The sequence below is a fragment of the Piliocolobus tephrosceles genome, chromosome 1, assembly GCF_002776525.5.
Source record: "Piliocolobus tephrosceles isolate RC106 chromosome 1, ASM277652v3, whole genome shotgun sequence".
Lineage (NCBI taxonomy): Eukaryota > Metazoa > Chordata > Mammalia > Primates > Cercopithecidae > Piliocolobus > Piliocolobus tephrosceles.
Genome location: NC_045434.1, coordinates 2203010 through 2207168, shown reverse-complemented (window position 1 = coordinate 2207168; position 4159 = coordinate 2203010). Strand labels below are relative to the sequence as shown.

At 49.0% G+C, this 4159-nt stretch overlaps 1 protein-coding gene across 1 annotated transcript in view; it reads right to left on the bottom strand.

The window, feature by feature from the left end:
* The window catches only part of SMYD3 (SET and MYND domain containing 3), a 758954-nt gene that overhangs the window by 596809 nt on the left and 157986 nt on the right, over window positions 1-4159 (bottom strand). The gene's annotated exons all lie outside the window — the stretch shown is intronic.

The following is a 4159-nucleotide window of genomic DNA, read 5'->3' as shown; positions in this document are numbered from 1 at the left end:
GAGTAGCTGGGACCACAGGCGCCGCCACCTCGCCCGGCTAGTTTTTGTATTTTTAGTAGAGACGGGGTTTCACCGTGTTAGCCAGGATGGTCTCGATCTCCTGACGTCGTGATCCACCCGTCTCGGCCTCCCAAAGTGCTGGGATTACAGGCTTGAGCCACCGCGCCCGGCCCCAACTTTCAGTTTTAAGATGAATAAGTTCTGGCAATCTAATGTACGGCACAGGTGGCAACAGATGTTGTCTCAGTCCATTCCTGCTGCTTTAACAAAATACCTGACTAGGTAGTTTATACATGACGTAAATTCATCGCTCACAGTTATAGAGGCTGGGAAGTGCAAAATCCAGCCATTGGCAGATTGTGTCTGGTGAGGACCTTGCTCTCTGCCTTCAAGATGACTCCCTGAATGTTACCTTCACAGAGAGCAGAAGGGCAGAAAGGGCAGAACTCACTCCCTCAAGTCCTCTGATGAAGTCATTAATCTCAATGATGAGGGCACAGCCTTTACGACCTCACCATCCCCAAAGGCCCCACTTCTTTATTTTTTTTGAGACGGAGTCTCGCTCTGTGGCCCAGGCTGGAGTGCAGTGGCCGGATCTCAGCTCACTGCAAGCTCCGCCTCCCGGGTTCCCGCCATTCTCCCGCCTCAGCCTCCCGAGTAGCTGGGACTACAGGCGCCGCCACCTCGCCCGGCTAGTTTTTGTATTTTTAGTAGAGACGGGGTTTCACCGTGTTAGCCAGGATGGTGTTTACTCCATTATGTACAGTCCCTTAAGATCTGGATTTTCACACTGATGAGCCTCCTCTTGAACCTTCCACGTGAGACACAGAAAACTAAGTCCTTTGGTCTGACAGAAGATGGCAGGAAGAGGCAGGACTAGCTTGCGGCTCCCGATCACAGACAGAGCAGCGTGTGGGGACTCACACTGTGAATTTCTGATCCAAGAACCACCACAGCAACATACCACGTAAACTAAGAGGATCCACAGACCCTTTGAAGGAACCGTATCGCCATTGCAGGCTCCCTGAGACTCTGAAAAGATGTGAGCCGCTTGCTTGCTCAGCAGGGAGGCTGGTGGTCTGGGGCAAGTTCTCAGTCACAGTCACCAGCTTCCTGGAAACAGACTCCCTGCTGCCTGGGGACACGGTGGGAGTGAGAGCAGCCTTTAGGACTGCCGGCTATATGGGAGCGGGATGAGGCCTGCGCCCGCTGGCTTTCCCCCACTTTCCTGGCGGCCTGTGTGACCCAGCAGAAGCAGCCATAATCCCCCTGGGAACATAACTCCATTAGACTGGAAACCACATCGCCATCCCAACAGCAGCCGCAGCAATCCCCGCCCAAGGAGAATCTGAGCTCAGACACACCTATCCCTGCCCCTTGGTGGTCTTTCTCTACCAGCCCTGGTTGCCAAAGACAAAGGCCATAATCTCTTGGGAGCTCTGTGGCCCTGCCCACCACCTAAGAAACCTGAATACCTAACCAGGCAACCTTAGGGCAAGTTTGCTTCCTCCCTACAGGACCACAGCTGAGGTGTTCCTGAAGGCACCAACTCCTGGCTGGAGGCCAACAAACACACTAAACCAAACACAAGCAAGGACGCCTGTAGAGTCCACTTCACGCCCCCGCAACCTCCATTAGATCCCAAGACTCTTTGTTTTTTTTTTTTTTTTTTTTTTTTTTGAGACGGAGTCTCGCTCTGTGGCCCAGGCTGGAGTGCAGTGGCCGGATCTCAGCTCACTGCAAGCTCCGCCTCCCGGGTTCACGCCATTCTCCTGCCTCAGCCTCCCGAGTAGCTGGGACTACAGGCGCCCCCACCTCGCCCGCCTAGTTTTTGTATTTTTAGTAGAGACGGGGTTTCACCGTGTTAGCCAGGGTGGTCTCGATCTCCTGACCTCGTGATCCGCCCGACTCGGCCTCCCAAAGTGCTGGGATTACAGGCTTGAGCCACCGCGCCCGGCCAGATCCCAAGACTCTTAGCAGTCACTCCCCAGTACCAGCCCAGAGCCCAGTAGCTCCACTGGGTGGCTAGACCCAGAAGAGCAAAAACAATCACTGCAGTTTGGCTCTGGGGAAGCTCCATCCCTGGGGGAGGAGGGAGAACACCACATCAAGGGAGAACCCCTTGAAACAAAGGTATCTGAACAGCAGCCCTTGAGTCCCAGATCTCCCCTCTGACATAGTCCACCCAAATGAAAAGGAACCAGAAAAACAATTCTGGTAATATGACAAAACAAGGCTCTTTAACACCCCCCAAAATACCACACCGGCTCACTAGCAATGGATCCAAACCAAGATAAAATATCTGGATTGCCAGAAAAAGAATTCAGAAGGTTAATTACTACAAGGAGGCACCAGAGAAAGGTGAACTCCAACTTAAAGAAATCAAAAACCTGATACAGAATATGAAAGGAAAATTCTTCAGTGAAATAGCATAAATAAAAAACGATCACAACTTCTATAAACTAAAGAAACACTTAGAGAAATGCAAAATGCACTGGAAAGTCTTAGCAATAGAATCAAAAAAGCAGAAGAAAGAACTTCAGAGCTTGAAGACAAGGCTTTCGAGTTAACCCAATCCATCAAAGAAAAAAGAATTTTTAAAAATGAGCAAAGCGGCCGGGCGCGGTGGCTCAAGCCTGTAATCCCAGCACTTTGGGAGGCCGAGATGGGCGGATCACGAGGTCAGGAGATCGAGACCATCCTGGCTAACATGGTGAAACCCCGTCTCTACTAAAAAATACAAAAAAAACTAGCCGAGCGAGGTGGCGGTGCCTGTAGTCCCAGCTACTCGGGAGGCTGAGGCAGGAGAATGGCGGGAACCCGGGAGGCGGAGCTTGCAGTGAGCTGAGATCCGGCCACTGCACTCCAGCCTGGGCCACAGAGCGAGACTCCGTCTCAAAAAAAAAAAAAAAAAATGAGCAAAGCAAGAAGTTTGGGATGATGTTAAGCAGGCAAATCTAAGAATAATGGGTGTTCCCAAGGGAAAAAAAGAAACCTAAAAGTATGGAAACACCATTTGAGGAAATAACCAAGGAAAACTTGTTCGGCCTTGCTAGAGATCTAGACATCCAAATACAAGAAGCTCAAATACCTGGGAAACTCATCACTCAGGCACACAGTCAAGAGGTTATCCAAAGCAAAGACAAAGGAAACAATCTTAAGAGCTGTGAGGCAAAAGCATCAGGTAACCTATAACAGAAAACCTATCAGAGCAACAGATTTCTGAGCAGAAACTGTCAGAGGCATGTGAACCAGGCAACTCCATCTTGAACAGGAGCTGAGTAAAATGAGGCTGAGACTTACTGGGCTGCATTCCCAGACAGTTAAGGCACTCTAAGTCACAGGATGAGACTCACGTCGGCACACGATACAGGTCATCAACACCTTGCTGATAAAACAGGTTGCAGTAAAGAAGCCGGCTAAAACTCACCGAAACCAAAATTGACCAAAGGTCACCGGTCGTCCTCACTGCCACACTCCCGCCAGCGCCGTGACAGTTACAAACGCCGTGGCAACGTCAGGAAGTGACCCTCTATGGTCTAAAAAGGGAGGCATGAATAATCCACCCCTTGTTTAGCATATCATCAAGAAATAACCACAAAAATGGGCAACCAGCAGCCCTCGGGCAGCTCTGTCTATGGAGTAGCCACTCTTTTGTTCCTTTACTTTCCTAATACACTTGCTTTCACTTTACTCTATGGACTCGCCCTGAATTATTTCCTGTGTGAGATCTATGAACCCCTCTGGAACAGAACCCTATAAGCTAGAAGGGATTGGGGTCCTATTTTTCGCCTCCGTAAACAAAACAATTATCAGCCAAGAATTTTGTGTCCAGCCAAACTAAGCTTCATAAATGAAGCAAGATACAGTCTTTTAAGACAAACAAATACTGAGAGAATTCGCCACTACCAAGCCAGCACTACAAGAACTGTCAAAAGGAGCTCTAAATCTTGAAACCAATCCTCGAAATACACCAAAATAGAACCTCCTTAAAGCAGCAATTTCACAGGACCTATATAACAATAACACAATAAAAAACACACACAAGGTAGTCAGACAACAGACAGCACAATGAATAGAATAGTACCTCACATCTCAGTACTAATGAACAGCACAATGAAGAGAATAGTACCTCACATCTCAGTAATCTCAGTACTAA